The sequence below is a fragment of the Rhamphochromis sp. 'chilingali' genome (assembly GCF_963969265.1).
Source record: "Rhamphochromis sp. 'chilingali' genome assembly, chromosome: 11".
NCBI lineage: Eukaryota > Metazoa > Chordata > Actinopteri > Cichliformes > Cichlidae > Rhamphochromis > Rhamphochromis sp. 'chilingali'.
In genome coordinates this window covers 9054838-9069422 of record NC_137938.1, presented here as the reverse complement: position 1 = coordinate 9069422, position 14585 = coordinate 9054838, and the positions used below count along the sequence as shown (strand labels likewise).

General features: G+C 45.1%; 1 protein-coding gene across 2 annotated transcripts in view; it reads right to left on the bottom strand.

Moving 5' to 3' along the window:
• Positions 1–13915, bottom strand: part of hivep3b (HIVEP zinc finger 3b) — a 42092-nt gene extending 28177 nt beyond the window's left edge. For both annotated transcript variants that reach the window (XM_080897496.1, XM_080897497.1), the window contains exon 1: positions 13665–13915. The gene's annotated coding sequence lies outside the window, so the exon portion shown is untranslated. The remainder of the gene's footprint in view (positions 1–13664) is intronic.
• Between the last annotated feature and the right edge of the window lie 670 nt (positions 13916–14585).

Below are 14585 nucleotides of genomic sequence, written 5' to 3'. Positions count from 1 at the left end.
GAAGCTCAGCGTGATAAGCTGACAGGTGTCTTCCAGACTAAACATGCGGTTAAAGCGGTTTCAGGGAACATGATACCACGCTCATATCTAACCATTGAACATGAGGCTACAGCTTAAAGCCAATCAGCTTAAAAGGGTACGAAGGTCGGATGGGCTGTTTCAGTTTCGGCACCTCTCACAAAGCTCATAAGGCATCTCCTTAAAACAGTGATTTGTTTAACCTGTTTAAAAATCAGGCAGGTTTTTATTACTGGACAGAGCTGTGACTGACTGTGTGTCTGTATTATACTAAAGCATTTTACCATAACAAACGACTCCGACTTTAAATATCCACTGAAGGCTCATAAGTGTGTTTCCAAACTGCTGAACTGCTCTTCTAAGGAAAAGAAAAGCTCTAACTGGATGGCTTCCATGTAACAAGCTTACATGCTAAGCTTTTATATCATAGTTGGACAGGAGGAGATGCCTTTTCATGCACGCTGGACAGATTGTCTGATTTAATTTTCCCCATTCTGGGAGATCGTGGCTCAAGAGTTGGGAGTTCGCCTTGTAATCAGAAGGTTGCCGGTTCGAGCCCCGGCTTGGACAGTCTCGGTCGTTGTGTCCTTGGGCAAGACACTTCACCTGTTACCTACTGGTGGTGGTCAGTTGTCCGGCAGCCTCGCCTCTGTCAGTGCGCCCCAGGGTGGCTGTGGCTACAATGTAGCTTGCCATCACCAGTGTGTGAATGTGTGTGTGACAGGTTGTGTAAAGCGCTTTGGGGTCCTTAGGGACTAGAAAAGCGCTATACAAATACAGGCCATTTATTTACCATTCCAATTCACACTGCTGGACCCAGAGAGCACTTTTAGATGAACCTCTCAGAAAACTCAACAAACTCTAAATTTACAAAACAAATCTGTGCCCTTGATTTGAGGAGGAGCTATTTTTGATATTAGATTTAGATCATCTTTTTTTTTAGTCATCATGCAGCCTTGAAGGTTTACTGCATGGTGTGAAGGTTACTATTCTAGCTGAATAAAGTATTTACGTATAACGCAGTAAGGCGGTGTTTGCCAGAGTGTCAATATTGTGAGGTAGGAGAACGTGGAACAAAGATTAAAAGATACAGACTTGATTTTCTGTCTTCTTTTCAGTCTGTAACACAGACAAGTGCAAGTGTTTGCATTCACACTACAAGCTAAACAATCAATAAGTCACTAAAGTCTGTTCATTTTCTAGAAAGCTGAAAAATAAGGGAAACCCTGATGAAGAGCATGTTTGATTCATTGGTTTTTATGGTCAGCTTCTACAGATCCAGTCTAGTTTCAACTAAAAGAAAGCACATGAATTGAGAACAGCACCAGAGTTCAATTAAATGCATTTTTAAAACAAATCAGTTCAACCAAAATAAGGTTTATTTTGGTTGAACTGGACCCGAGTGTCTAATGTCATCGTGAAAAGAGTAAAAGATGAAAACGGGCCGTGTACTCCGGTAACAGATAGACAGAGTTTTCTAAAAGTACGGAAACTTGTTTAGAGACCATGTAAAAAGCTGATGAGCAAGTCATAAGTCTGAACCCACAAAATTCAAACAAATGGCAAGATGTGCCCTCCAGTGAGCCGCTAAACTGAGAGTGAAAATCTAATCTAAAGACAGAAAATCGAATCTGCCGACTCTCAGATAGGATAACTTTCATTACTGTAGCAGTCTGACTCAAAAAAAAGAAAACATCGACTGTGCATACCATCGAAGTAAAACAGTTTCTCTGCAAAAACGGCGAAATCAAGGAGGCTCTGATTGAGAAGATGGAGCGAAAGACAAGTGGACGAGTGACGACTGATTGAAAGTCAGCGAGAACACTTCCTGTACCGATACCATAAACATAAACTGATAGATTAAAAAAATGAACATCAGTTTGCAGACCTGCCCAGCCTGTGAGTACAGCAACTGTGGTTTGGCATGTGTTGTCAGCTTCGGCATGAATCTTAACTTAAATCTTAACTAAAATGTGAAAAAGATTACTGAATTGGACGGTTTCAGTAACAGGGTGTTAAGCAGTTACAGTAGAAAGTGTGTTACTGCACTCCCACCCATAGAAGAACCTGCTGCATTTTACAACCTTTGGCTTTAAAATGATAACGTCGCTATTTGGGCGCGTTTCGATGACACACAGTCAGCAGGCCTTGGCAAATGAGAGGCAGAATACAATGCAGCACACTAGTCACCATGAAAAACTGCACTGGGGATAATCTGATAACACTGTAGTTACACAGAAAAGCAATAAACTGTGCATTACATAGATTGATGGGGTAAAACACCGGTACCCTCAACAAAACAAACCACAGCTCCTGGGTTTAGTGCTTCATGAGCAAAAAAAAAAAAAAGGAAGAAAGAAAGAAGAAAAAGTTGAGGAGAAGAAAAAAACGTTTTCAACTTCTTGATGAAAACAGCAGTTAACCTATGACACGTGTTTCACCATGCTCCCCGTGAACAGTAGTTACAACTGTAACCAGTGAAAGAGAGTTTCTATCCTTGCAACACGCACAGCTCGCACTCATAAGACAGTGCACGCCATGCACCTAACCATCGAATCCTGCAGAGCAATTTCAGTCCGGGTTTACAATCTCAGTGGAGAATGCAGCTCTCCATTCTACACCCTCCAGCCCCCGTCCTCTCCCAAACCCTCACTAGGGTTTCTCCTGATCTCCTTCTTCTGTGTTATTTAGGCACTCCCACAGTAATGGACACTCTACTTAGGGTGCTGCGAGTGGGAATCCAGCCCCTGCCACTCCAGCTCGTGAATATCAGCTTCTCAGATTTGCTGTGAGCATCCACTAAAACCTGGAGGCTGTTGAGAGAGTGCGAAACAGAGACTGGGCCTGGCGAAACAAAGAGAAAAGGACTCTCCCTCTGTCTTTTACTTCAACGCATGCTTCCAGCCGTGCATCTCAAGCGCTCTCTGTGGAAGCTGGTGTCAGACTGAGCCAGAGGACCCCTGTGACGGTGTAAGACTGCTTTAATGACCCAACTTTTCCTTTAGCTCTGGCCTCTTTCCTGGCTGGGAAACCTGTCATTAAGCAGACATAGAAGGCACGGGGAGGAGAAGGTGGGGGTCCTCAGAGGAAAAGGGCACTACCATTAAGCATATTAGAGTTGCAGAATGTTGATGAGAAAAAACAAAACAGCGTTTGCAGTGACTAAGCTGGGGCTGCTCCCTAGCACTGTGCTGACGGAGCAAAGCTGGGAGAAAAAACAGGGAGGAGGTGGGGGACTACCTGGGTGCAAACATTGGGACTGCTGACTGTTTGAGGTTGTTGAGGACAGCAGGATTACATAATAAAAACCACTGTAACATCTCAGACTTAGGAAGAGCTTCCTACAGCAATCTCTGTCTTTTCCCTCCAAAAATAAACGCTCTCATGTCTCCCGCAGTCGTCTGCTTTTGTTATGGTGGCAAATCCTTAATTATGACTTGACTTATAACACCCAGTTAATTTAATTTCACCGCTGCGTGCCGCTAGCTGAATAGTACTGCAAATCCTTTAAAAGGGGCGAATAAGGAATGGATGGATAGATTTATTTTGCAGGATTTTCAGCCTCCACAGTTTGCCCTGTGTTTTGGGAGGGGTCTCCTCCCAACTTTACCCACATCTCATTCATCTTAGCTCCCGGGAAAGCCAAGACTTTTAGCATCCAGTTGTGGATAAACATCCACATGCTTTTTTTTTTTTCCCCATTTTCTATCATCTGTTTATTTTCCCAATTACACTGGGTGAGTCTGTGTCAGCAGCTCTGGGGTTTTGCACTGGCAGGAGGCGGAGAGAGGGAAGGGAGTATCCTCTCCCAGGGTGAGGAAGTTTCTAGAGGAAGCATGGTACAGACAGTCGTGTGCGTGCGTGTGTGTGTGTGTGTGTGTCAAATACCTCGTGGTCATTATGATAAGTGCAGAAAGAAATATATTTACAATTGTGTAACAAAAAAAAGAGCCAAAATATAAAAGACAGTTTTCTTCCTTCTTTCCACACATCCCCTAATAATGGGGCTCGTGCTTTGCCTGCTGATCCGCTCAGATTGTGTCACAAATGTGTCATGAGATTACTTCACTAAAGCCACGGCGTGTTGTGGACATCCTTCACATACTTGCAGGCCTTCTGGTTAATTCTGAGGCTGACGGATAAACTCGTCTCAGTAAGGATTTATGAGGCTTTTCACACAGACAACTAAAAAAGCAAACGTGGTTTTGAGACCTGAAATTTAAAATTTAAACTTAAAAAAAAACAAAAACAAACAAGAAACTAAAACATTATTTCAGGCTAAGAAGACAAACAGATTTCTGTCACAGCCCAAAGTTTTCAGGGCCAAACTGCATCCGTCTGCTTCTAAAATGAGGCAACAAAATGCAAGCAGTTAGACAATCAGAGTGTCAGAAAGCCCACTGTTTAGCTCCCTCCTCATTTAGAGGCCAAGCCAGAAAGTGAAGCACACCTATAATAACGCTAATTCCTCAATAAACAGGAAAACACGGGTCTGTGGACTGGTGGAATTTTACAATGACAGCCAGGGTGATAATTTTTCTGTTTGCCTGTGAAAAACACGGGTTTGTTGATCACATGGAGCTATTTTAAAAGCTTAACTCGACTTAGATTGACTATTAAAAACAGTGACTCAAAGCTGTGCTACAAAAACAAGTTTTGTTTTTACATTTTTCTGGATTTATTTCATTTAAAGCCTGACAAAAAACGACATCAGATTAGGGAGACTGCCACAAGTTGGTGAATTATCCGAGTGAAAAAAAAAGTTCCTCTGAATCAGTTCCTGGACATATTTAACAAAATAACCTGTAATCTTTGCAAATTTTAGACCTTGCCTAAATAAATCAAACCTGTTCGACAAAATCAAACCAGGAAGATTTCCCACCCCCCGTATCCCCTGCACTTATTGCAAGCAAGGAAAGACCTTTTGCTTTGGAACGGCACCAATGTAGCGTGAAGAGATACATCTGACAGTGTTACACTGGAATATGACAGGCACTTTGATTTTATTGAAGTATAGCAGTCGCTCTGTCTTCTGTCTAGGCCAAGCTAGGAAAGTTATCTGTAGGAATGCTCATGCAAATATTGACCTTCAATTAGGTGAAACAGACACCCGCGCTTAGGGGCTGCAATATGGAGACATCAGCAAAAACATCGTACAGGCAAACACGTACAGAATACATCTAAGTGTGCAGAGTGTATGTAAACACATCGTGTGTCAATACGCCTCCTTTTAATGCCAGTGTACTGACAACTGCAAAATCTGAAGACTTATAAAGGTAGTTTTAACCTCAAACAGGATGTCAACAAATCATCTGCAGCATCACAAAACCACAAAAAACACGAGCTATTTGGTGCTAACACAGAACAAACGCAGACCAAAATGTGGGGAGTTTCATGACCTTTAAAGTATAAAGAGAGAATGGCCTTCCCAACTGACACCAGTTGACCACACTCTTGCATAATTAACAGCATCTAAAGTGAGGTGTTCTTTGCATGACCTTACCTGACAACGTCAGGGCATAGCTTGCCTAGAAAGACTGTGAGAAACAGCAAATAGATGCACGTGTGCAGCCCACAGCCCACATGTGCATTTTTCAGATTAATTATATTTTTAATACAGCATCGTATTCACCGGTTCGACTGATATATTGGATCACACCGCAGGGCATGGCAAATATATGTAAAGAAATAAATAAATAAGGGCATGCCCCGGAGTTCCCCGTAAGCCAACACAGCTCACATCATGTAAGGCACAGCAAGTAAGAAAGAACGGCGCACTCTCCCTCCCTCCCCACTTCAGTGACAGTGACATGGCTGGGGAGGATTGTGCTGGAGCATCGCCTGCTGTCTTGATTTGCTCGGCAGATCCACGGCAGGGTTGGAAGGATTCTGCCCTCCCAAAGCCCTCTTACCCTCCTGCGGAGCAGAAATCCCCTCCAATCCTCACTTACTGCTCCTGCAGGAGTGCCTTACTCACTGAGACAAAGGACTCCATTAGAGGAGAGGAGAGAAATCAGCTCTAAAGAGAGGAGGGAAAGCTAGTATGAGGACATGCACATACATATATATATATATATATATATATATATATATATATATATATATATATATATATATATATATATATATATATATATATATATATATATATATATATATATATATATATATATATATATATATATATATATATATATATATATATATATATATATATATATATATATATATATATATATATATATATATATATATATATATATATATATAGCAGCTGGATAGCGTAGTGGTTAAACTACACGCCTTTGGAACAGAGGATCGCAAGTTCGATTCCTGCCTGGGGCGTCTGTATCCAGTAAGGGTCCTAAGGCTAGACCCCCTATGCTAAGCAAGCCTACCGCAGACATGAGCGAGACAGATAAATATGAAGGCATGCCGGCTCGGACGTCGCCCGGATCAACAAGGTCCGCGTCAGGTGTTGAGGAACCAGGGCACCCTGACGAAAAGTGGTGCTACTGGAACAAGAAGGCATCGGTGGGCAAGGGACGAAAACAGGGCGTTGTTGGAATGCTACTACGCAAGTAACCCCGGCGGAAGGGGCTACATGAATAGGATGAGGGACCTATGGATTCTTCGATACCCAACATCCACAATGACGGCGAAACAACTAGTAGCTCAGTGTTCCAACATTCGAAAGAAGGGACTGCTCTCACAGCTAGAGATTGACGAGGTACAACACAAATGCTACGGCAAGGAGGAGTCAGGACGCCAGGTCAGGGGGGAGATATCATCACCCCCACCCGAGATTGGGTACATAGCCCCAAGTGCGATAGGAGAGTTGAGTGCGAGAGGAACTGACCTGAAAAATAGGATCATGGCCAAGCTTGAAACCTGGATCCCCCGTAGCCGGTTACCAAGATTACGTGAAGTACCCTCAGAAGGTCTGCTAGATGATGTTAATGCAGCACTACAGGCAATACCTACAACCACGATTACCGACACTAACAAGCTGATCTACAATACGGCAGCAGTGATCAGTGAGATGCTTGGCTACAAGTTGAACAGCCACAAGGGGCAGTACCCTCCATGGAGAAGGAGGCTAGAGGGCAAGATCAAAGTAGCACGGAGGGAGGTTAGCCAACTAACGGAGTTGCAGAAAGGTGCGACAAATAAGGTGCCTAAGAAATACAGCAAGCTGTCCATACCTGAGGCCTTGGAAACTGCCAAGCAAAGACTCACAGCACAACAGATACACCAGCAAAGGTGTACTCTCAGTGGCAAGGGAACAATAAGAGAACAGCACCACCAAGGCTGGAGACGGAGCAATACTGGAAGAGCATATGGGAGAAGGATGCAACCCATAACGGCAATGCTCAGTGGCTAGAGGATCTGAGGGCAGACCACAGCGACCTCCCTGAACAGGGTCCAGTAACCATCACAGTGGCAGATATCCAAGAAAGGGTCTCCAGTATGAAGAGTTGGACAGCACCAGGGCCCGACATGGTTCACGCCTACTGGCTGAAGAAGCTGACTGCACTCCACGAGCGTCTGGCAGCACAAATGAACCAGCTGCTAGTTAACGAAAGACACCCGGAATGGCTAACTGAAGGCCGGACGGTCCTGATCCCCAAGGACCCCAAGAAGGGACCGGTCCCCTCCAATAACCTGCCTCAGTACTACATGGAAGCTCCTGTCAGGCATCATATCGGCTAAGATGAACAGGCACATGGGTCAATACATGAGCGGGACACAGAAAGGAATTGGCAAGAATACCAGAGGTGCAAAACACCAGCTACTGGTAGACAGAACAATCAGCCGAGACTGCAAGACCAGACTGACCAACCTGTGCACTGCCTGGATTGATTACAAGAAGGCCTATGACTCAATGCCCCACAGCTGGATACTGGAATGCCTAGAATTGTACAAGATCAATGGGACCCTAAGAGCCTTCATCAGGAACTCAATGGGGATGTGGCGTACAACACTAGAGGCCAACTCCAAGCCCATAGCACAAGTCACCATCAAGTGCGGGATCTACCAAGGAGATGCTCTGTCCCCACTGCTGTTCTGCATAGGCCTGAACCCCCTCAGTGAGATCATTAACAAGACTGGCTACGGATACCGACTACGGAGCAGTTGTCAGCCACCTCCTGTACATGGATGACATCAAGCTGTATGCCAAGAGTGAACGAGACATCGATTCACTGATCCACACTACCAGGCTATACAGCAATGACATTGGAATGTCGTTCGGACTGGAGAAGTGTAGTCGGATGGTAACAAAGAGAGGGAAGGTAGTCAGAACTGAGGGGATTGAACTACCAGAAGGCAACATTGCAGACATAGAGGACAGTTACAAGTACCTGGGGATCCCGCAGGCAAATGGGAACCATGAAGAGGCCGCTAGAAAGGCTGCAACCACCAAGTACCTGCAGAGGGTCAGGCAAGTCCTGAGGAGTCAGCTGAATGGTAAGAACAAGATCCGGGCCATCAACACATACGCCCTGCCCGTGATCAGGTACCCTGCTGGGGTAATAAGCTGGCCAAAGGAGGAGATAGAAGCCACTGACATAAAGACAAGAAAGCTCCTGACCATGCATGGAGGGTTTCACCCCAAGTCCAGCACCCTGAGGCTGTACGCTAAGCGGAAGGAAGGGGGCCGGGGACTGGTGAGTGTCAGCACCACAGTCCAGGATGAGACAAGGAACATCCAAGAATACATTGGGAAGATGGCCCCAACTGACCGAGTGCTCAGTGAATACCTCAGGCAGCAGAAACCCAAGAAAGAGGAGGGAGACGAGGAACCATCATGGAAGGACAGGCCCCTGCACGGTATGTACCACCGGCAGATAGAGGAGGTGGCTGATATCCAGAAATCCTACCAGTGGCTGGACAAAGCTGGACTGAAAGACAGCACAGAGGCACTAATCATGGCAGCACAAGAACAAGCTCTGAGTACAAGATCCATAGAGGCTGGGGTCTATCACACCAGGCAAGACCCCAGGTGCAGGCTGTGTAAAGATGCCCCAGAAACAATCCAGCACATAACAGCAGGGTGCAAGATGCTAGCAGGCAAGGCATACATGGAACGCCATAACCAAGTGGCCGGCATAGTGTACAGGAACATCTGTGCCGAGTATAACCTAGAAGTCCCGAGGTCAAAATGGGAGATGCCCCCAAGGGTGGTGGAGAATGACCGAGCTAAGATCCTGTGGGACTTCCAGATACAGACGGACAAAATGGTGGTGGCTAACCAACCGGACATAGTGGTGGTAGACAAACAGAAGAAGACGGCCGTAGTGATCGATGTAGCGGTTCCGAATGACAGCAATATCAGGAAGAAGGAACACGAGAAGCTGGAGAAATACCAAGGGCTCAGAGAAGAGCTCGAGAGGATGTGGAGGGTGAAGGTAACGGTGGTCCCCGTGGTAATCGGAGCACTAGGTGCGGTGACTCCCAAGCTAGGCGAGTGGCTCCAGCAGATCCCGGGAACAACATCGGAGATCTCTGTCCAGAAGAGCGCAGTCCTGGGAACAGCTAAGATACTGCGCAGGACCCTCAAGCTCCCAGGCCTCTGGTAGAGGACCCGAGCTTGAAGGATAAACCGCCCGCAGGGGCGTGCTGGGTGTTTTTTTTTTATATATATATATATATATATATATATATATATATATATATGTGTGTATATATATAAGTGTTCAGCACTGTGTCTGCATCGCCTGCATAGTTTACACACTCTCATGGGACTGATATAAGATGAGACAGATTGAGAGCCTGCATCTGAGGACACAGCAATAGGATTTCAGAGAAGTTAAAGCAGAGGTAAACACTAGTTATCTTTGCAGGTGTCAGTTAATGAACACAGATTAGAGCGGTGAACAGGCATCATCTGGAGATTGCAATCTGTGCAGATGCATTGCACGCTGAGGGGTGTGGTCAGAGCGGTGTCTTGGGAGTCGGCGAGTGAAAGCGAGAGATTTGGAAAGTGGTGGAGATATCTGGTAGTGAAATATAATAACTTGCCTGCACCATCGATCAATACGCACACTGGGTGCGTTCTCTTTCTTTCAAGCCAACAGATGCAAAAAAAAAAAACAAACAAACTGGAGGATTATATGCCTGACCTCCAAAAAGTGCGATTTAATTCTTTCACATAACTGCTAACTCTAAAGCTGAAACTTTATCGTGCGTGTTATCACTTTTGCTTTTGTGTTTTTTCAAGCACTGATCAGCCTCGCCCCCAGTATTACACAAAGCTCAGCAGTGATATCCTGGCAGAGCCCCCTTTCAGACATACCTGTGGTGTGGAGCACAGAGGCTTACAATCATACTACAACAATAAGTATTGCAAAATGCCGGCCGCTGCAGACAGCGAACCCCGTGCACAAAAATGCCCTCCGTGTTGATATAAGGAGAAAACACACAGATTGTTGCATATCCTAAAGACGACAACAGAAAATACAAATCTGGTGATAATGGCAATTTATTGGGTCTCGAGAAAAGTTAGGAGTTAGGATGTAATCAACTTGTCGCCTATTTTCGAAGAAGGATTGTCATTACGTGCAGCAAACCTCTCGACATTCCACTTGGCTACCAACGGTGCTCGAGTGGGTAATGATTAACGCTTACGGAGGGAGTGTTCGAGCGAGTAACCACTTTGTTGCGCTTTCTCTTCCTGTAAGAACCTTCACTGCCTGCACGGACATCACCGTCCAAGATTATCATTGTATAACCTGGACGAGCACACCTGGGAGCGGGCCAGGTGGCGGCACTAACACACATACGGCACAGACTCTGGTCCCTGCCTGGCAAACACAAAGAAACTCCATTTGAAGGGGCCAGCCAATACACAGGCCCGGGTAGGAGGCTGAGTGTAGGCCAGACACTGATAAACAACTGTAACCCCTGCAAACAAACACAAACACACACACTGACCTAAATGACACCAAAGCAGAGTCATGCACTACACAGAAGGCCACAGGGCTAGATAAGTGAAGAAAATGCTTTTTAATATTCAGAATGCATTACAGTGTTACTGAATGCCTGCAAAAGGATTATTGGGCTACTGGGGCATTTGTGAAGTTGCCAGATTGGCACTCCTGACCTCCATTTTACTCTGTGTGCATTTGTGCAATTTGTGTATCCAAGACTTGTTCCTGGTTTACTGTTTACTGCCTCTGAGCACTACAGTGCATCTATTCTTCTCCGGTGCCTCGGAGGAACAGGATTAGTGACCAGCCACAGAGAGATGAAAGATGTGCCCTCTTACCACACATCTTCAACATGTGTTCTTTTTTCCCCCATGAAGATCCCAATAAAACCCCTCAACATCCTCTCGAAGAAAACAAGACTTAAACCTGCTCGCACACACCAACAGCACCAGAGCCAACGCTCGGTTTGAATTTTTGTAGAAAGGTGTGACGCCGTCCGTGAAACATTTCGCGTTAAAGGTTCAGTCTAAACTGCCAAGCTCGCTTTGAAAAAAACCACACATGCTCCCCGACCTTCCTGCTCCGGTGCTACAGTGCTTATCAGACCTTGCTGTCTGCAGGGGATGCATCTGAAGGTTTGAGCAGGAACTCGACAAGACCCCTTGCTGCCAATGGCATTTCATGCAGTAAATCAACACGTTGCCACCTGCAAGGTTGAGTGAGAGTGCGAGAGCTGCAGAGGGTATGCCAGGTGACTGTGGGTGCACGTGAAAGTAGGGATATGGGGTATAAGCTGTTATTAATTGACCAGAACTGGCCTGTTTTCTCAAGTGGTACTCGTGCCAGTGGGAGAGACACCAAGACATAGAGCAGAGTCGAAGTTCTTTAGTAATCACTGTTACTCCTGACACTTATATTTGCTCTTATTGTGCCTGATCAAACTTATTGCTCAAGACTTCAGCTACGACACTGAATATTTTTTATATAGTGAACTGGCATTGCTAATCCGTTGACTTGTGTGTATACACACACACACACACACACACACACACACACACACACACATATATAAAAACAGGTTCTGCAAGACCTTCGTTTCCAACTTTAAGACGTAGTAATCTCTGACAGCAGGTATTTTGTCCAATGACCAAATCCTCCACGACGCGAACAGTCTTGGAATTCTGCAAGGAAATGGAGCGGCGCTCTCCTCAGGTGCCTGCTGAGCTAGCGCCTTCCTTCAGCCAGCAACACCACAAACTGGTCTTGATCCAGGCCAGAGTGGAGCACCGTAAGTTCGCCACTTTCTGCTGATTCACTAAGAAATAATTGCATATAGGCCTCTCTCCCTTTTCACCCCACACCACCTTTACCACTATGGTGTGACATCTTACTGTATCTTTGTGGTGGGACTTAAAAGAGTACAGCTGGCAGACGTCGCCAAGGACGCTGCAGCATAGAGGCTGCTGTGTTTGTTTCCTTTTCAAATGCTTGCACTGATGAGGTACTGAACCTCATCTCCTATGTAAAACACAACAAAACAAAACAAAAACGAGACAGCATCAGCTGGCTGTGGTCTTCATCTACACAGAACAACAGATTTCAAGTGCTATGATTTCAGATTTCAATGCTTTCCTCCCCACTGCTGTCAGACTCCATAATAAAGACTTTAACTGATCAAGCACACACATCCATACATATGCAATAATACTAAGTGCAATAATCCTTTCTGTCATCGTTGTATTTTTACTCAGTTGTATATAGTATTTGTATTCTATTTTTATCTTATTGTATATTTATTTTATTTTATTCTACTGTATATAGTATTTTATTTTATTCTATTCTGTACAGTTGTGTACTGTATTTATTCTTATTGTATTCTAATTTTTGCCTCATAACTTTTGCACTGTCCACTTCCTGCTGTGACAAAACAAATTTCCCACGTGTGGGACTAATAAAGGTTATCTTATCTTATCTTATCTATCCATATCTCACTTCCTGTAAAAGTAACATCAGAGGTGGAAAACCATGACTTTGCCTTATGCCAACTTCTGATTTTACACAGACAGATAGAGTTACACTAAAACTCAATGACACAACTTCAAGTAGATGAAAAGACCAACAAAAAAAAACCTGTTTTGTTAACTGAGCCCATCTATCATATAAAAGCAGATCAACAGAGTACAAAAGCATGATGTCATCGTCCAAAAATCTGCCAAGTGTAGGTGTAGCCCATTACAAATAACTTCACAGGCCTGATCGTGAATCGCGTGTTTATGCGTAGCGTGCGTGTGCTAGCCCCCCATCCCCACCACTCCTGCTCTCCTCAGCCGGTTAGCTATTGAGGACAGCCGGGGTGAGTGAAGGTGCATGATGAAGCATATGCTGTCAGCTGTATATGTGCAGCGCCCCTGCCGCTACTTCAGCGTACAGTACTTTGGTGAAAAGGGGAAAAAAAAACTCGCTCTGCTGCTCGGGTCCGCTACACGCAACACATCTTTAATCATTTATCACCAAAACGCATCGCTCAACTTCATATCACACTCACGCTTTTCAAAATAAATAAACACCAAAAATAAAATAAAATACGGCCGGGATCAGCTGTCAACTTCACACCGTGTACCCATCCCCTCTCTGTCTCTCTCGCGCTTTCTTTCTGACGAGCACCACAAGCCAAATGAAAGTAAGTAACAAACAGCCGACACGGTTCATATTTACCAGCTTGCTACAGTGCTGGCGCTGCAGCCATTTATCCCGTTGCGAAGGAGCCAGAAGTCCGCATTTCCTGGATTGTGATGCGCCGGGATCAGCTGCTGTGCGCCCGGGTTTCTGTGCAGGGAGGACCGGAGGGGCTGGTTGTGCTTCCCACTGTTGTGTCAGACCGGACAGCGATGCCACGTTCAGCAGATCGCCACAAAAAAACAACATCTCGCCCTACGCAAGACACACTCCGCGGTTCCGCACCACCCCGCGCGGTAGGTCCGGTGGGCACCGCCCTCCCGTCAGCCTCCACCAGTGGGCTGGCGCGCCGAGCCCCGCCTCATGAATAATCATAAGCTGTAGAAGGACGCCATTGGTTGAGAGGAGCGGTTCCTGGTTAATGCTGTTAATTCTAATTAGCTAGACAAGCTCGCGCAGTGAGCGTGAGAGTTCTGGAGTCAAACTGAGCCGTTTATCCACTTTGTTTTCCTCCGTGGACCTACACCATCACCGCACACCTCCATCCTGTACCACAACAGTCTACTTGAACGAGTGACTGAGATGACATCACACAAAAGATCTTAACAATGATTTGTTATGAGCTGAAACCATAAATGAATTAACTTCAATTGCGCAAGGGTGCTGTGCCATTCTGCAGTTTTAGGACCCGATACCAAGTAAATACAGGGCCAATGTAACGATATCCCTAAGGATACTTTTAACCTTTAAAGGGAGCTTATGTAGGGAACCGTGTTATGTTTATGAGATGAATGATCATCAGTTAGCCAAAGTTGAACCCATTTTAATGGCCAATTGATTACTGATTTTTACTTTCCACAATAATTGCTTGATATAACGTTATAACAGGCCTGGTATGTAAATGTGTCTGTCTCTAAATCATATGATTCAGAGACAGACACATAAGTATTAAGCCTATCC